The 20,504-nt window shown below is 41.6% G+C and overlaps 1 protein-coding gene across 2 annotated transcripts in view; it reads right to left on the bottom strand.

The window, feature by feature from the left end:
- Positions 1 to 13,046, bottom strand: part of LOC124796262 — a 197,457-nt gene extending 184,411 nt beyond the window's left edge. For both annotated transcript variants that reach the window (XM_047260371.1, XM_047260372.1), the window contains exon 1: positions 13,012 to 13,046. The gene's annotated coding sequence lies outside the window, so the exon portion shown is untranslated. The remainder of the gene's footprint in view (positions 1 to 13,011) is intronic.
- Between the last annotated feature and the right edge of the window lie 7,458 nt (positions 13,047 to 20,504).

Raw genomic sequence — 20,504 nt, 5'->3', positions numbered from 1 at the left:
AGTGTCGTTATATCAATCCGCTGAAATATGAAGTAGTGAGAAGTAGCGTAGATTGTCGGCTAAAGATCTTTACAAGTAACGAGCCAAGAGAAATTAAGTTTCGGTGTTGCATGGAAACTAACTCGTTATACAACGAAAGTAAGAGGCAAAATACTAAAGCCCACAGTATGAAGTTCTGCGGCAGCTACCACTATTACGAAGAGACAATCACAGAGACTGTTGTCGATTTCCCTTGGACCAGCAAATACTTCGTGGACCAGTAGATACTACGTTTCCGAAGGGGGCTCTAATGAGCTTCCGTGCGCTACTTATTTTAATAAAGAAAGAGACGTTAACACAGGCTGAAAGTTAAATAATGTCTTCTCCGCAACAACAACTCAAATCTGGGAGGTAAAGTGAATTTTTCACACAAGAATTAACTCGGAAACTTCGGCCACTACTCTTGGTTTTCATGGTAAGCCTTAGAAAATTTAGCTACAGGCACGAAAATCAGCTAATGGTTTCAGTAACAAGCTCCCGTCACATGTCACATTGCATCTTATTAGGCGTAGTACTGTTTATCATGTGCTTTATTGACTAGGGCGAGAGATGTCGTTTAGTTTGAAATCTACAGTTTTGGTACAGGTTTATGATTGCACGATTCACTGCTGTTGTAGTACAGTACTGTCAGATAAACGTAAATAAAAAATAAAATTTGGCACTGACACATGATACAGCTTCTCAGCAAACCAGGCACATGGCTACACGAATTGCACTTTACATCGATATCACATATAATGGAAATAGCAAGCAGTCAATGGACCACAGAACTTCTGGACAGACCTGTGCTGCTTCTTTGGTAATAATTGTGTAGTTTCTTCACGAAATTCACTGTTTTATTGAATTCCTGGCGTTGCTTTGCGCATAATACGTATAAAATTAGGTATTACAGGATCTAAAGAGCTTCTACACGATTTAGACCACTAACTACCGCGATAATGACCGGCACAACAATTTATTTACTTCTCTTATTACGGAACCTATTTTGCTCTTGGTCAGGTGTTATCTTGGCTGATTTCGTACAAATGAATATTTCATGGCATAATTGTTCCAATACAGAATAGGTGAGCAGCCGTTTGCACCCAGGCAGATTTTGCAAAATAATATGAGGCAACCTGCGAGACGCACAGACGTTTAGCTAATATATTATCATACAGTCACAAGAGATTAACGAGGATATTTAAATATTCAGAATAGGATACAACATGAAGCTTGACCAGTTGGCCATGAAGTAAAAGCGCGTGGCAGCAATTCCTTTCAGCGAGCGGAAGTATACTAGACAGACAGCAACGTTAACGGAGGTAAACCAAGGACAAGTTCGTGTTAAGCAAAAGGAGAAAACCTTAGACATCACATTTCAGGTTCCAGTTATCAATCAGTTTGACTTGTTACTTGAAGTAGGCCGAGAGCCTTAACCAGTTTTTGAGCAAATTAGAGTGGAGCAGACTCATAGGAACACCTTCAAGGCAAAGATGACTGTAAAGTCGAATAGGAAGAAAGTAGTCCTCAAGGTCGGCATCAGTAACGGGAGGGATGCAGGCCAAATGCTACAGCAAAAGCTAGGTGTAGAATACCAGATCACAGCATTGTGAAAACTAGTGCCAAGCTTAACCAGGTGACAAAGATCATAAGTGCTCTGTGCATAGATCTTGCCAAAGAGGATCAGGCGCTTATAGTAAGAGGGGCAGAAAACACTAACAACGTAGAGTATAGTATTAAAGGTGACCTGGAGGAAATAGGTTCAGAAACAAGACACACTCATGTGGGGCTTATGGAGGTTTCGCAGGGATATGATCAGCCCAGGGTTAACACAGCTGTCACTCGCGTAAACAAATAGCTTAGTGAGTTGCTTTTGACTGGAACAATCGAATATCTGTGCTGTACCTGTTGCTGCAATTGGGAAGTGGAGGTACACTAATCACGGTTTGCATTGGGACAGAGCAGCATCATGCAGAAATTGTAACGGAGTCACAACCATACAAGACCGAATCCTTGTGATTATTGGAATTAGAGAGGCAATTTTTTTAGGTCAGAATCAAGTTGTAGACAGAGATTCATGAAAGAAATTAAAAAAGAACGGGACCATAGTGTATGTAAAACTTTCCAAAGAAGTACAATTGATTTGTTTCATCACAACGTTAGGAGGCTGAAAAACAAGACTGACTTTCTTGTATGTCTAAAAGATGCGAAAATTCTGAAGTTACAGATGTTTGCACTTCTCACAACACCAAGTAACCACAGGGATTGAGAAGCTAAATGTTAGGGATTATAAACTATTATCACTTTCGTGTAGCGTTAACATGGGAAAAAGAGAAGCTGAAACACATATAAGAGTCAGACTTAGTCAGAAATATTGGGACAAACAGTTTTTGTGTAGATCAGAGCCCTTCTCTAGTCGTTAGTGCAGAACAATTCTCTGGTAACTGTATCAGGCTACAAATCCTCTTTAGGAAACTTCCAGCTATTTATGAGAAATTTAGCTGCATTATTGAGCTACCTGTTAGACAAGAAGAAGCAGTAAGAAGTTTGGCAGATTTCAGCGTAGATCCCTTAAAAGATAGAAGCATGAAAAATGAACCAGAATCATTATTTGGGTGTCTCAATTTAATTTTAGTCGTTAATTTTCCAACCCTTGTGTTGCAAGATAACAAGACCCTGACTGATAACATGTTTATAGTCGGAGCACAGGGTGGAAACAATTAATGTGTACCACATTGTTAACGGACTGTCTGATCACGATGCACAGTTAACGGAAATGAACACTATAGCACCTTACAGCCCTGAGGTAAGTTCATACAAAGCAGTAAGGCTTATGGGATGCATTATTTTAAATGTGACTTAAAAGATTTGGTTTGGGATGAAGTATATATAGAAAGAGATGCTAATGTCAAATTCAGTTTATTCCATAGTGATTTTGTGTCAATATTTGAAAGAAGATTATCTAGAAATTCCATAAAAAAGAAAACAAAACAAGTAAGCTTTGGCTGACTAAGGCAATTAAAATCTCGTATTAGAGGAAGAAAAGAAGGAAATTTGTGCAAAGGTCAGAAAGTCAAGATCCTGTTCTAAAGAAAGTTATTTAAATCTCCAAAAGTATGTACATCCTGAGAGAGATAAATAATGCAGATAATAAAACTATATGGCATATTATCTGTTGGGAGACAGGGCAGGCAGCCAGTGTAGAGGATATCATAACAATTAAACTAAATGACAATGTTGAGACTGACATTCACAAATTACAAGTACTTTTGACGATCACTTTCTGAATCTAGCGGCTAAAATAGGATTAAAGGTTCGACTGAAGCAGCGGGACAATATATCAAAAATGTCATTACACAAAACTTTAATCAACTAGAAGTAGCACAAACACCCTGAACTGAAATTAACATAATTATTAAGAAATGAAAATCTGAAAGTTCTAGAAAACAAAAGCTCATGAGCTGTTAATGGAATTTCAAATATAATTCTGAAAAGTTGTTCCAACTTAATAAGTAATGTCCTGAGTGATATACGTAATGCATCATTGGCACAGAGAATTTTTCCAGACAAATTAAGATATACATTTGCTAAATCGTTTTATAAGAAAGGTGGCAAGCTGGATTGAGTAATAATTATCCAGTTTCCTTGGAGACATCTTTTTTCGAAAATATTCGAAAAGTTAATGTGCCCAAGAGTACTCTCATAAACAATTTACTTTGTATGTAATAGTTGGGATTTCAGAAGGGTTGCCTGCCTGGTAATGCTATTTATATGTTCATCTAGTAGATATTACAAGCCTTAAATGATAAAATATCGCCAGCTGATATTTTATGTGGTATTTCCTAGACATTTAATTGTGTAGAGCTTGTTACACTCTTAGCACAACTTAAGTTTTATTGAATTGATGGTTTTACACACAGCTGCTTCGAATTTTGCTTAAAAGACAGAATGTAAAACCTTCTGTTGAGTAATTCAGAAAATGTTGGAAAGGTAGAAAATTTTAGTGACTGGGGAGAAATTACAAAGCGAATCCCGTAGAGTTTAATTCTCCGTCTACTCCTATTCCTTATATAAATGAATGATTTTCCACTTAACATTCAACAAGCAGAATTGGGACTTCTTGCACAGTATATTAGTGTTGTAACAAATCCCATTAGCGAGGAAGCAACAGAAGAAATTGTTAACGATGTTTCTCAAAGAATTATTAAGTTCTTCTTTGAAAATGGACTCTCCCTTAATTTGGGAAAACGCTCTATATTCAGTTCTGTACAACAAATTGTCATACCAGCAACTGATGCAGCACTTGAACAGGAGTCAGTGAACAGAGTAGAATCCTCCAAATTTTTTGGTGTGCATACTGAAGAAAACTTGAACTGGAAGAAACATATTACTGAGCTTCTAAAACAATCACGTTCAGCTACTTTTGCTCTGCGTGTAGTTGCTATTCTTGGAAACAAATTAATCTGCCTCCTGACATACTTTACATATTTCCACTCAATGTCTTATGTAATAATTTTTTGGGGTAACTCGTCATCAGAAAGTGCTCATGCCACAAAAGCGAACAGTAAGAATACTGTGTGGTGCTCTACCACAGATGTCTTCAAGAAGTTAGACATTTTAAATGCGCCATCACAGTACATATATTCGCAAATGAAATTCGTCATAACGAATTCACCCCAATTCCAAACAAATAGCTATGTCCACACCTACAATAATAGAGTAAAATGACGTTCACTGCCCATTATTAAAGTTGTTGGTTACTCAGAAAGATGTTCAATATGCAGCAACAAAAATTTTTGGTTATTTGCCAAGTAACATAAGATATCTGAGAGGTAGCAAAGCAGGTTTTAAATCTAACATGAAATTATTTCTTCTGGCCAATTCCTTCTATTCAATGGACGAATTTTTATTTAAAATCTTCTAGCTTGTATAGGAAAAACTAGTTTTTAACTGTAGTTGCAAGAAGAGAACTGATAAACAATGTGTTCATTATTGTTAACACTAACTATGCATACATATGCTCTAAACTAATCAGTCCAAAAAATCACATACCCCTTCTGGCCAAACTGAAGAGAAATTTTGAGGAAACTCTAAGTACAAACCGAAAATCATTTACAACGAATTATGTTTAAGACCAAAAGATCTCAAAATAAAATGATGTGAAGAATTACAGGGATAAGAAGCAGACTTCTAGTCCAGATACAGTACCACAAGGGAAAGACTGCTGTGCAAGTATTTTTTTTTTTTTAATAAGCACAACAAATGTACTGCTCTATACCTTGTTAATGAGGCTGATGACTCACTGGTGGTGCTTTGTACTTGTATTTTGGAGGAGCATGTTTCGAACACCTTTATGGTTATCCTGATTTAATTTTCCCACGGTTTCCGTAATCGAGTATTACCTCCTTAATAACGTCTGAACATGCGCTCCATTTTCACAACCACGACGTAAACGAGATATCTGTCCTAACAGAGAATGTATATTTCAAACTGAGGACTTTATAAAATTTAGAACAATGAAGTGGGAAAACCTCAGGGGAGAAACCTACTGTCAAATGAAACATGATGCGAGAAAGAGTATACCAGAAATTAAATAGGAGTTGATGAGAGGCAACAGGTAGAACAATGGAGGAAAGAAGAGTATTAAAATCTCTTTGTAAAGAAAAGTCCTGTATGGTGAGGTTTATGATATGGTTCCCATTTTATTCTACCAGAGAGTAAAGTTGTAACGTTACATGAACGCTGGTGTGTGTGATACCGCTACTGTGAATGCTGATTGCAGTAAGTGTGAAGAACTAAAGGTATTAGAACAGTCTATAAAGAAAATTTGATTAAGTCAGTCACGACCATAACGCTTGTGTTATTTCTTTATTGTTCAGCCTCTCTTGGCACGTCCTGTTATGATAAATATGTTAAATTGTGAATGGTTGTGTAAGATATGTGTGTAACATTCGATTTTTTAATCATCTCATTCTCTGTTACGCTCAGTTAGAGTGGATGGGAGTGGATATGTGATGTGACTTTTACACGCTATGTTTTCTTCGCCAGTTTCTTGGCCATTGTTTTCCTCTGTATCTCGTGTGTCAAATACTAATCCCCATTCACAAATACAATACCAGATCGGATAGATGCAGCATCTTTCAGATTGGTTGTATAATGGTAATACAGATATTTAGGAACAAAATTTTAAATTGTAAGACCTTTCCATGTGCAGATGTAGCCTCTGAACACAATTTATTGGTTACGAACTGTAGATTAAACAAAAGAAACAGCAAAACGGTAAGAATCTGAGGAGATGGGACCTGGATAAGTTGAAAGAATCAGAGGTTGTTGAGAGCTTCAGAGGGAGAATTATACAACGATTGACTAGAAAAGGAGAAAGGAATACCGTAGAAGACGAAAGGGTAACTTTAAAGGTGAAATAATCAAAGCAGCGGGGATCAAATAGGTAAAAAGACAAGGCCTAGTAGAAACCCTTGGATAATACAAGTGATGAAAGGAGAAATTTTAAAAATGCAGTAAATGAAGCAGGTGAAAGGGAATACAAAAGTTCAAAAAATCAGATTGACAGGAAGTGCAAAATTGCTAAGCAGGAATGTCTAGAGGACAACTGTAAGGATTTAGAAGCATATTTCGCTAGGAGAAAGACTGATACCGCCTACAGGATAGTTATCGAGGGCTTTGGGGAAAAGAGAAGCAGCTGTATAAATATCAAGAGCTTAGATGGTAAACCAGTCCTAAGCAAAGGAGGGAAAGATGAAAGGTGGAAGGAGCATATAGTTGATCTATACAAGGGAGATGAACGTGAAAGCAATATTATAGAATGGAAAATGGACGTAGATGAATATGAGATGGGACTTATGACACTGCGACAAGAATTTGACAAAGCTGTCAAAAGTCTCAGTAGAAACAAGGTTCCGGGAGTAGATAATATTCCGTTGGAACTACTGAAACCCTCGAGAGAGCCAGCCGTGATAAAACTCTACCATCTGTTGAGCAACAGGTATGAGACAGGCGAAATACACTCGTATTTCAAGAAGAATATGATAATCCAATTTGAAAGAATGCAGTTGCTGACAGGTGTGAAAATTACAGAACTCTCAGTTTAATAAGTCATGGTTCCAAAATACTAACACGAATTTGTTACAGAAGAATAGAAAACTGGTAGAAGCCGACCTCAGGTAAGTTTAGATTCCGGAGAAATGTAGCAACACGCGAGGTAATACTGACCCCACGATTTCCTTTAGAAGATAGATTACGAAAAGGCAAATCTACATTCATAGAATTTGTAGACTTAGAGAGAGCTTTCGACAATATTGACTGAAATACTCTCTTTCAAATTCTAAAGGTGGCAGGTATAAAATACAGGGAGCGACGGGCTATTTACAGTTTGTACAGAAACCACATGGCAGTTATCAAGAGTCAAGGGGCATGAAAGAGAAGTAGTGGTTGAGAATGGAGTGAGACAGGGTTGTAGCCTATCCCCGATGTTATTAAATCTGTAGACTGTGCAAGCAGTAAAGGAAACAAAAGAAAAATTTGGAATAGGAATTAAAGTACAGAAAGAAGAAATAAAAAGTTTGAGGTTTGCCAATGACATTGTAATTCTATCAAAGACAGAAAAGGATTGGAAAAAAGTTGAACGAAATGGACAGTGTCTTGTTAGGAGGATATAAGATGAACGTCAATAAAAACAAATCGAGAGTTAGATTAGGAAATCAGAAACTTAAAATAGTATATGAGTTTTGCTATTTGGGGAGCAAAAGAAGAGATGGTGTTTGAAGTAGAGAGGATATAAGATGTAAACTGGCTATGGCAAGAAAAACGTTTCTGAAGAAGAGAAATTTGATAACATAGTATATAGATTTAAATGTCAGGAAGTCTTTTCTGAGACTATTTGTGTGGGGTGTAGCCATCCATGTATGGAAGTGAAACATGGACGATAAACGCTTTATGAAAGAAGAGAATAGATGCTTTTGAATTGTGGTACTACAGAAAAGCGCTGAGTATTAGATGGGTAGATCACTTAACAAATGAAGACTAACTGAATCCAATTGGGGAGAAGAGAAATTTGTGGCAGAACCTGACTAGAAGAAGGGATCGGTTGGTAGGAGACATTCAGGGACATCAAGGGATCACCAATTTAGTACTGGAGGGAAGTGTGGAGGGGTAAAAATCGTAAAGGGAGACCAAGAGATGAATACAGAAAGCAAATTCAGAAAGATATATGTTGCAGCAGTTACTCGGAGATGAAGAGAATTGCACAGGATAGAGTAGCATGGAAAGGTGCACCAAACCAGTGCCGGCCAGTCTGGCCGAGCGGTTCTAGGCGCTTCAGTCTGGAACGGCGTGACCGCTACGGTCACAGGTTCGAATCCTGCCTCGGGCATGGGTGCGTGTGATGTACTTAGGTTAGTTAGGTTTGAGTAGTTCTAAGTTCTAGGCGACTGATGACCTCAGATGTTAAGTCCCATACTGCTCAGAGCCATTTGAACCATTTTTTGAACCAAACCAGTCTTCGGACTGAAGACCACAACAAAAACAACAGTAACATCCATTATTACTATTAGTAGCAGCATTATATTTTAATTTTGACTGACTACAGATGCATAATTAGATGTAATAAGTGCATAAATAAAGCAAAATGAAATTAATTAATTCATGAACATATCCCAGTTTTCCCATGGTCTATGTTTCATAAATGCCTAAAGGAATAACTCGCGACTGAAAATATATCAGTTCAGTGAATAAAAAAGAAGTAGCAGAAAACAATTTTTGTCATGTTCACACCTGTGATGTTTCCCATAAAACAGAAGTCGAATCTTAGGCGTGCAAGTACCAAATCTGCCACACAAACGTGTATGTGTGTCTACAGAATAGTAAACATCATTTCTTAGCACAAGCCACTGTAAGATGGCTATATCCTCGGACACCTCAGATACGTCTCCATTTTTGTAAATTTGAGGATTGTTAAAGAGAATATTTAAATTCGCTGTCGCGCTCAGTGGCCCTTCATGTGTAGCTGTTTAATTATAAAAGTACCATAGGGAAAAGGATTTCTCCAGAAGCATACTTCGCTCCTGTCCCGACCCCACCAAAGGTGCACGTTTTGTTGCTCTCAGTCATTGGGGGCGGTTTATGTAAGCGCAGCTTGCAATGCAGGTAGCCGCGTCCCACGTTGGACGCCGGTAGCAGCTATAAGAGCGCCGGCGAATAACGTCTGAGTGCGTGCAAAAAATACTGATGAAATTAACTTTTAGGATAGAATGTGAAGGGTGTGAGACAAAAACGAATATTACAAGTAAAATAATGGAACAAATTCTGTTCGACGAAGTGTTGAACGTAGCTAATCAATGTTGTGCAATCGTTACTAGTTTTGTAGTATATTAACGGTTGATGCCGACAAACAAAGTAAAAGAAATCTACTACTCAAAACGAATGATTGTGGCTCTCTTCTTTTATGTAATCATTTTCCCACAAATCATCAAGAAGAAAGGAGCGATTCATTCAAGCAGCGCTCACCGCTATATTGCAGCTAAAACAGAACAAACTATTCGCATACTCTAGAGAACACGTCTTTAAGTGCAGAAGGCAGATCATGACACTATTTGAATATACGATTATGGAAATCACAGCTCAAGAATAAATATCGCACGTCGCAGACCCTTTCACTAGCACTTCCTTTTGTAGTCTAGCTGAGTTATATAAAAAGTAGAATTGATGCTCGTGTGAACAGTAAAATTGACATTTAACAGACATAAACGTTAATACTGCAGTTGCGTTACACCACGAAAACGTGATAGTTGCACCTTGTCAATGAAACTCAAAATAGACCCAACAAGGATACATCACAAACTCGACCTGATGTTTTAAGGATTCGCTCCGCCCCTCTTCAGCTGCCTAAAGCTCGTGCAGAAAGTACTGTACAACATAGTGAGTAAGAGGTTCGTGTTGGTAATGATTCGGAAATAGAGTAGGCGGAGGGGGATTATAATGGTACAGAAATACCCTTTGCCCCATACCGTAAGGAGGTTTGCGGAGAATAGATGTAGGTAACATCGAACCCTTTGGCAGACAATAGAAACAGGAAGACAAAGTCTGCCTTCGTAATTGAATGGTCAGTGTATCCTCGTGCCATACAAAGGATCCCGGTTCCGCTGACGGTGCTGTAAATGATTCCGAACTTGGCCTCATGATGCCAACTAAGCAGCTACTTGAAGGAACCGTAGAGGCTCCTATTCTAAACCTGTCAGTAACTGACGGAAGAACAGTCTCTACTCACCACATATTTCGCCATTCCGAGAACGAACGAGTCTTTGGCAGAGAATTGTTCACTACAAATCAAACGGCGTACCTTCCCACATATTTAACTGGCTCGAGGAGTAGTTGATTGATAGAACCCAGTACGTTATACTGGACAGCAAGTGTTCCGTGGAATCGAAAATAACATCGTTAGTTCTTCAAAGAAGCGCACTAGGACTTCAGGTGTTCTTAGTATCCGCATGTATTAAAAAGATGGGTGTATGTACGTGAGTATATGTACGTTCTACATCTCCTCCTAAACGACTGGATCAATTTCAAACAAACTAGGTACAGATAGAGCTCACTGTCAGGCAACAATCGCTGTACGGGTGAAAACTATCTATCTATGCAAGGGGTCGGGGTAGCGTGAATTCCCAGACTTATTCACGGGTAGTGCTTCTGAATGAGAGCATATACCTACTTGCAACAACTTTTCACATAATTTCAAACATTTGCGAACTTTTTTATCGCTGACAATCACTGAAAATTGATGAAAAAAAGTTTATCGCTTACTACTTTCCCCTTGTGCATGCAGTAAAAGTACCGTATGAGGTATGACGTTATAATTTATTACTTCTTTACTACCAGCTGTATTTGCGACACGTTTTACAGACAGTATGGACGTACAGCACTGAATATAACTGAAAAACTGTATCATTGTACAAATTAAAGTTCAGGAGATATGACGTCATAAATATTCAGCCCAAGGCCAGACGCTGCGTGAGACAGGAGCGGACGTAGAGCTATAAGGAAACACTTCGGCAATGCCGAGTTTTTCTGATAGTAAGTACGTAAACTATGTGACAGATGGGGTCAGCAGCATCATAAATCTGTGATTTTACGATGCTGTCGTGTACAACTGCAGAAAGACTTGGACAAGATTTCCACCTAAATGTGGGTAAACCTATGCTACTAAACGGCTAAAGCGGTCATCTGGCCACCTATTGTAGTCGCAGGTTGCCTATATAACAGCTTCATACTGAGTTACTGACCGAATTTATAAATTTAAAATGCAGTCATAATCTGCTCACGACAGTTGTACTCTTATATAAGGATTTAAAAGAATAAGTCAAGTATTAAAGTTAGAAACGGTGTATATGTCTTGCAGCATAACTCTTGGCACGCAACTTACCCCTAGTGTATTCATCTATTTTTTAGAGGATGAGAGCAGTTACCCACATCCAGCTTACTTTACACATAATCTGAATCCTTTCCGAAACGTTCTCTAGCTGAGAAAACCCACAAAATAGTGAAAGGGAAAAAAGTTTATCGCTTATACACTTTCGCTGTTCATGGAGTAAAACTTCAGTGTAGGACATGATGTTTTAGTTTACTATTTCTTTGCTATTTTTTGTATTCGTCACACGTTATGCAGACAGTATCTACATATATCACTGACTGTACCTGCAAAATTATATCATTGTAGGGCACATATTTCAGGAGATATGTCGTCATAAACAAGGAGGTGCATGAAAAACGAGCTTTTCTTAAAGCGCAGCGCAAATTGGCCAAAATATACTGAGCCATTGTTCGATAATGAGAGCACTTAGCGATATATTCGAAACATTAACTCGGTTGTAAAGTAATCATAAATTTGATGCTGTTCTATAACGGGAGTTCTGTTGTTAAAAGGACCCCGGAGTGGAGGTGGGGGTTATTGATATAATAGTCATAATGAAGAGAAGAAACTTAGTGGTACCTCATTAAAAGATTAGTGTGGAACTTGTTGAGCAACTCACGCTATATAAGTTTTTGTGGGTAATACTAAGAAATGATGTGAAATGGGACGAGCAGGTAAAATCTGTATCAGCGAGGGCGAACGGAAGATTTAGATTTGTCGGAAAAGTTCCGGGAAAATACAAAGCTCCTGTAAAATAAACTGCAAATAAGACGTTCAGTAGCATTGTTCCCGTGTTTGGGAATCCGTATTGCGTAATCAAGGCAGCAAACATCGACAATAATTCAAAGACACGCTTTTAGCTTCGTAGTAGGTCAGTGTAACCCTTACTAAACTATAACAAAAGATTGTGCCAACATGACGCTGACACCATGGGATATGTCGCATATGGCGAGAATAAAAGAAGGGGGCTGGGGGCTCGTCCAGAGACATGCAGACAGATATTAATACCTCGTTTAATATGCAAGTGAGATAGAAAAGAAAATGTATAGTATGGTGTATGTACCCTCCGCCATCCAGTGGAGGGGTATACACTTAGATGTAGATGGAGCATGACGAGTTTGTCAACATTCCGTGCCTTTGACCTGTGAGAGGCGTTAAATGTGACTGACATACGTGCCTAAACAACAGCTGCATCTGACGTAGAAAACGTGGCAACTGTCACAACGGTTTCATCAGGCAAGTGCTTTCGGTGGTTCGGAAACACAATCCCCGCGAAACAAAACGCCACGCGCCGTCCATGGAAAACAGGCTGCTGTGGTCTCTGTTGCGTAACCAAATCGTCACCGCAGGCCTGCCCGAGACTCCGATGAACAAAGTACTTCCGCCTGCTAGTTTCCGACACCAGCTGGTTGTAATTCCTGCCCAATTCTAGTATGAAATGTTGGATTTCGTCACTTTAGGTCACACGACGCCTTTCTCGTCAATCTAGGCATTCTGTATGTCATGTAATTAATTTGGTATTTTCGTGCAAAGAGGAAAAACAAGCGACTGGTGCGTGTAGCGTACCGTACCTGTGCTTTGCCGGCGGACGTCCGGCAGCTGTGGAGGGCGGCCGCACTGTGCCGGCTGCACCCCTGGCTGACCCGCTCCTGCAGCGGGCGGCCGCTTACGTAACGCAGCCAGCGACCGACCGAGAAGCCCGCGGCACGACGGCGGCTGGTCATCGGCCCAGCGCGGGACGGCTCAAGGACGCGCAACTGCGGAAACCCAGGTGCGCAAGGCAACTGCATCCTCTGCTACACGTCACCATTTTTGGTAAAAATGTGTCGCATGAACCTCGGCATATGCATGTTTCGCTTTAGGAAAAGTTCTCTTAAGCATCTGGACAAACGATCCGTCGAAAAATCCCAAAAACCGCTTGCCTTAGGCAGAGTCAGTAAACAAATCGAAATCATCTATTAGTGACTCATGTTGTTGTTGTTGTGGTCTTCAGTCCTGAGACTGGTTTGATGCAGCTCTCCATGCTACTCTGTCCTGTGCAAGCTTCTTCATCTCCCAGTACCTACTGCAACCTACATCCTTCTGAATCTGTTTAGTGTAATCATCTCTTGGTCTCCCTCTACGATTTTTACCCTCCACGCTGCCCTCCAATGCTAAATTGGTGATCCCTTGATGCCTCAGAACATGTCCTACCAACCGATCCCTTCTTCTAATAAAGTTGTGCCACAAACTTCTCTTCTCCCCAATCCTATTCAATACCTCCTCATTAGTTACATGATCTACCCATCTAATCTTCAGCATTCCTCTACGAGTATAGCACCACATTTAGAAAGCTTCTATTCTCTTCTTGTCCAAACTAGTTATCGTCCATGTTTCACTTCCATACATGGCTACGGTCCATACAAATACTTTCAGAAACGACTTCCTGACACTTAAATCAATACTCGATGTTAACAAATTTCTCTTCTTCAGAAACGCTTTTGCTCCCCAAATAGCAAAACTCCTTTACTACTTTAAGTGTCTCATTTCCTAATCTAATTCCCTCAGCATCACCCGACTTAATTCGACTACATTCCATTATCCTCGTTTTGCTTTTGTTGATGTTAATCTTATACCCTCCTTTCATGACACTGTACATTCCGTTCAACTGCTCTCCCAAGTCTTTTGCTGTCTCTGACAGAATTACAATGTCATCGGCGAACCTCAAAGTTTTTATTTCTTCTCCATGGATTTTAATACCTGCTCCGAATTTTTCTTTTGTTTCCTTCACTGCTTGCTCAACATACAGATTGAATAACATCGGGGATAGGCTACAACGCTGTCTCACTCCCTTCCGAAAAACTGCTTCCCTTTCGTGCCCCTCGACTCTCATAACTGCCATCTGGTTTCTGTACAAATTGTAAATAGCCCTTCGCTCCCTGTATTTTACCCCTGCCACCTTCAGAGTTTGAAAGAGAGTTTTCCAGTAAACATTGTCAAAAGCTTTCTCTAAGTCTACAAATGCTAGAAACGTAGGTTTGCCTTTCCTTAATCTAGCTTCTAAGATAAGTCGCAGGGTCAGTATTGCCTCACGTGTTCCAATATTTCTACGGAATCCAAACTGATCTTCCCCGAGATCAGCTTCTACCAGTTTTTCCATTCGTCTGTAGAGAATATGCGTTAGTATTTTGTATCCGTGACTTATTAAACTCATTGTTCGATAATTTTCACATCTGTCAGCACCTGCTTTAACGGAGAGAAAACCAAAATAGTAAATTCATTATTCAGATATCGTGAAAGCTGTCAGACTCCTCTACCAAGGTTGTACGGCAATGGTTAAAGTGAGAAATCAACTATCTCAAGAGTTTGAGGTGACAAAGGGACTACGCCAGGGATGCACACTTGCCCCTACACTCTTTAAGATCTACCTAGAGAAGGCACTAAAATCATGGAAAAGGAAATGCGGAAGAATGGGTGTCCCTATAGACGACGAGATCTTGTTCACTCTATTTTTTGCTGACGACCAAGTGTTAGTAGTTGCAGATGAGGAAGATGCAAATTACATGCTCGGCAAATTAAAAGAAGAATATGAAAAGTGGGGTCTTGTCATAAACGTATCTAAAACAGAATATCTGAAAGTGGGAGAAAATACTGTTAACGACTTACGGCTCGGTTCTGATACTGTTAAGGGGTGTCATAATTTTAAGTACTTGGGAGTGACACTGTCGCCCAATGGTAGAAGTATGGATGATGTAAACAATAAAATAGGCCAGGGCAAGCGAGCCATAAAACAACTAAATGGTATTCTATGGAACAGAAACATAACGCGCAGGACAAAACATACCATCTACTACACAATTATTGAAAGTATCACAACATATGGTGCAGAGTTGTGGGAACTAACTCAGAGGCAGAAAGATCGCCTGCTGGCTGTCGAGATGGATTTCTGGAGACGGAGTTGTGGATACTCCACACTTGACCATATTAGAAACGATAGGATCAGAGAGGTTATGAATGTGAAAAGCACAATCCTAGACTACATAGAAAGGAAGCACCTACTCTGGTATGGTCACTTACAGCGTATGCCAGACACAAGATGGCCAAAACGGGTATGCCAATGGACTCCACATCAAAGAAGAAAGCGCGGTAGATCTGCGAGATGCTGGAAAGACGACGTCAACGAAGCAATGGCGGCGAGAGGTCTTAATGAAGGAGACTGGAATTTCCGTGAACGATGGAGATCGGGATGCGAGAGGCGGCGGCAGCCGTAGAAACATCGCTCATACACAGATACCGTTTCACCGTGGAGGATCGTAATACACTTGATACTGTCACTCATATACTGAGGTGTCAAAAGTCATGGGATACCTCCTAATATCACGTCGGACCTCCCTTTGCCCGGTGTAGTACAGCAACTCGACGTGGCATGGAGACAATAAATCGCTGGAAGTTCCCTGCAGAAATACTGAAGCATGTTGCCTCTATACTCATCCATAATTGCGAAAGTGTTGCTGTTGTAGGATTTTGCGCACGATCTGACCTCTCGATTATGTCCGGTAAATGTTCGATGGGTTCCTGTCAGGGGACACGATGAAGGGTATCAGACGGATGCCATATTCCTTGACTTCCGGAAAGCGTTTGATTCGGTGCCCCACTGCAGACTCCTAACTAAGTGTTGTGTACATAGTTCCGCGTAGTCAGCGCGTACACAACTTCCCCACTAGAGCGCGCCCCGCTAAGCACAAAAGCGCAGGCGCAGCGCTCGTCCGTCTCCGCACTATGAGATGGCGCTGCCATAAAGACGGACTAAATTCTGCTTCTGCCGATCCGCGTATTAATATGTAACGCAGCCAATGAGATTACTGCTGACGTAGAACCTTTTCTCCTCGCTCCTCGCGGATCACACACGCGCAGTGATACCTGAACGCGCGAGGTATTATAACGAGTGTACAGACCTCCGATTAGTCAGTCTGCATTAGTCTGTGCCTAATAAGATTATCATATTCCTGTACATAGCCATGAAGAGAAATGTATAGACGCTTTGTCAAGTATCAGAGATATGTGAGAATAAGATTGACGTACCAAGACCAAAGGAACTTCAGATTGTCAATTGTAAATAGCATCCAGAATCAAGTTGAGTAATTTTGTGTTGTTATTATTTTAATAAATGTGTGTGAAAATTAATAAAGTTCTGTTTACAGTTGGTGACCGTCAATCTGCTACTCTAAGCGTGCAAGTGGCATTTCTATCGTCTGACCTAACGGCAGAAGATAAACACGCCACGATAAGACCACGCGACGTAGTGCTGACACTCGCCTACTTCGTTAGAGCGACAAGTCAAATAATCTGATGGTGTGTGTACCGAAGGTCTTACAGTACGCACACCACACTAAGGTACGAGCATATGGGATTGGGTCCCAAATATGTGAGTGGCTCGAAGACTTCTTAAGTAATAGAACCCAGTACGTTGTCCTCGATGGTGAGTGTTCATCGGGGATGAGGGTATCATCTGGAGTGCCCCAGGGAAGTGTGGTAGGTCCGCTGTTGTTTTCTATCTACATAAATGATCTTTTGGATAGGGTGGATACCAATGTGCGGCTGTTTGCTGATGATGCTGTGGTGTACGGGAAGGTGGCGTCGCTGAGTGACTGTAGGAGGATACAAGATTACTTGGACAGGCTTTGTGATTGGTGTAAAGAATGGCAGCTAACTCTAAATATAGATAAATGTAAATTAATGTCGATGAATAGGAAAAAGAATCACGTAATGTTTGAATACTCCATTAGTAGTGTAGCGCTTGGCACAGCCACGTCGATTAAATATTTGGGCGTAACATTGCAGAGCGATATGAAGTGGGACAAGCATGTAATGGTAGTTGTGGGGAAGGCGGATAGTCGTCTTCGGTTCATTGGTAGAATTTTAGGAAGATGTGGTTCATCTGTAAAGGAGACCACTGATAAAACACTAATAAGACCTATTCTTGACTACTGCTCGAGCGTTTGGGATCCCTATCAGGTCGGATTGATGGAGGACATAGAAGCAATTCGGAGGCGGGCTGCTAGATTTGTTACTGGTAGGTTTGATCATCACGCGAGTGTTACCGAAATGCTTCAGGAACCCGGGTGGGAGGCTCTAGAGGAAAGGAGGCGTTCTTTTCGTGAATCGCTACTGAGGAAATTTAGAGAACCAGCATTTGAGGCTGACTGCAGTAAAATTTTACTGCCGCCAACTTACATTTCCCGGAAAGACAACAAAGATAAGATAAGAGAGATTAGGGCTCGTACAGAGGCATATAGGCAGTCATTTTTCCCTCGTTCTGTTTGGGAGTGGAATACGGAGAGAAGATGCTAGTTGTGGTACGAGGTACCCTCCGTCACGCACCGTATGGTGGATTGCGGAGTATGTATGTAGATGTAGACCTGGGTGGGCAAATCATTAGCTCGAACTGTCCAGAATGTTTTTCAGACCAGTTGCGAGCAGTTCTGGCCCTATGATCATCACATTCTTGTTTGTGAACATGAAGTCCATGAATGGCTGCAAATGATCTCCAAATAGCCAAACATCATCGGTTCAGTTGCACCAGAGGACCCAGTCCATTGCGTGTAAACACAGCCTCCATCATTATGGAGCCACCACCAGCTTGCACTGTGGCTTCATGACAACCTATGTTCATGGCTGTTTGGTGCCTCCTCCACGCTCGAACCTTACCATCAGCTCTAAGTAACTGAAGCCTTACTAGGCCATGGTTTTCCACTCGTCTAGGGCCCAATCGATATACTCACTGGCCCAGGAGGGGCACTGCAGGCAATGTTGCGCTGTTAGGAAAGGCACTCGCTTCGGTCGTCTGCTTCCATAGCCCATTAACCCCAGATTTCGCAGCGCTGTCCTAGCGGATACGTTCGTCTACGTCCCACATTGAATTATGCGGTTATTTCACGCTGTGTTGCTTGCCTGGCAACAATGACAACTCCACGAAAACGCCGCTGCTCTCGGTAGTTAAGTGAAAGCTGTCGGCCACTACGTTGTCCGTGGTGAGAGGAAATACTTGGAATTTCGTATTCTCGGTACACTCTTGACACTGTGGGTCTCGAAATACTGAATTTCCTAACGATTTCCAAAATGGAATGACCCATGCGCCTAGCTCCAACTCCCACTCTTGACTTCAAAGCCTGTTAATTCGCATCGTGCGGCTATAATCACATCGGAAATCTTTTCACATGAGTCACCTGAATACAAGTGACATCTCCGCAAAATGAACTCCCCTTTTATACCTTGGTTACACGATACTGCCTCTATTTGTATATGTGCATATCTTTATCCCATGACTTCTGTCACCTCAGTGCAGAAAGCACGACTAAATACTAAGTTCAGATAAATGCTCGCGAATAAAAATCAGTTAAAATCGGTTAAGGGTCGAAACGCATCTCTACCGATTTTAGGCACGATTGTGTTCCGGCCGCGAGTATTAAGGTCGATATTGGTCTCGCCAGAGATACTGGGGCTGCGAGTGGCCCTCTGGCGACGAGTAGTGGAGGATTAGACAGTACCGAGCGAGAAGGGCAGAACGGCAGAGTGTTGGGGTCCGGATGGTCCGAATAGCCGCCGTTGGATAAGCAGCTGCAGCAGCACTCCTAGCTCACTCATTTGTTACATAGTTTAATTCTTAAATTCTTTTCGTGTTTTTGGTACTTGCATTGTTTAATTCATAAATTTCGGGCGTATTATAGTATTTGAGAGTTGTAGCATCGCGTTTTAGTATCTGAATAGTGTAAATTCGCGTAGTCGTTTGTCTTCTGTTTTTGTTTTGAACGGCCAGTGTCGGTTGGTCACAGTCAGTGTGCTCCCTGCCGCCGTTGGATAAGCAGCTGCAGCAGCAAGTCGTATACTCCTAGCTCACTCATTTGTTACATAGTTTAATTCTTCATTTTTTTGCGTGTTTTTGGTACTTGCATTGTTTAATTCGTAAATTTCGGGCGTATTATAGTATTTGAGAGTGTAGCATCGCGTTTTAGTACCTGAATAGTGTAAATTCGCGTAGTCTCCTTCCGCCGCCGAGCAGTGTCAGCAGTGCGCAAGTAGCAGCATTACTGCATTTAGTAGGCAATCTTGTATTTTAATAACCGTTTAAATTTTGTCGATTTGTTTGCGCTCTCTGTAGATTAGTTCAGACGTTCTTTGCAAAACAGTTTTTAGCATGGATAGGGACTGCAACTGCTGTGTTCGGATGCAGGCTGAGTTGGCATCCCTTCGCTCCCAACTTCAGGCAGTGTTGGCTTCGGTCACACAGCTTGAGGCTGTTGCCAATGGGCATCACTGTGGGGGTCCGGATGGGGGTTTGTCGGGGACTGACAGCTCGTCCCACGCATCCCCTGATCGGACTACGACTGTGGTTGCCCGGGATACTGCCCGCATTGAGGCTGATCCCTCACCTGTGGTAGAGTGGGAGGTCGTCTCAAGGTGTGGCAGGGGGCGAAAGACATTCCGGAGGACTGAACGGAAAGCCTCTCCAGTTTGTCTGACGAACCGGTTTCAGGCTCTGTCTCAGGTTGATACTGATCTTCGGTCTGACATGGCTGCTTGTCCTGTTCCAGAGGTTGCCCCTCAGTCTGCAAGATCCGGGCGATCGCAGAGGGTGGGCTTACTGGTAGTTGGGAGCTCCAACGTCAGGCGCATAATGGGGCCCCTTAGGAAAATGGCAGCAAGAGAGGGGAAGAAAACCAATGTGCACTCCGTGTGCATACCGGGGGGAGTCATTCCAGATGTGGAAAGGGTCCTTCTGGATGCCATGAAGGGTACAGGGTGCACCCATCTGCAGGTGGTCGCTTATGTCGGCACCAATGATGTGTGTCGCTATGGATCGGAGGAAATCCTCTCTGGCTTCCGGCGGCTATCTGATTTGGTGAAGACTGCCAGTCTCGCTAGCGGGATGAAAGCAGAGCTCACCATCTGCAGCATCGTCGACAGGACTGACTGCGGACCTTTGGTACAGAGCCGAGTGGAGGGTCTGAATCAGAGGCTGAGACGGTTCTGCGACCATATGGGCTGCAGATTCCTCGACTTGCGCCATAGGGTGGTGGGGTTTCGG

The sequence above is a fragment of the Schistocerca piceifrons genome, chromosome 4 (genome assembly GCF_021461385.2).
Source record: "Schistocerca piceifrons isolate TAMUIC-IGC-003096 chromosome 4, iqSchPice1.1, whole genome shotgun sequence".
NCBI classification, from domain to species: Eukaryota; Metazoa; Arthropoda; class Insecta; order Orthoptera; family Acrididae; genus Schistocerca; species Schistocerca piceifrons.
This window is presented reverse-complemented; position numbering and strand designations above follow the sequence as displayed.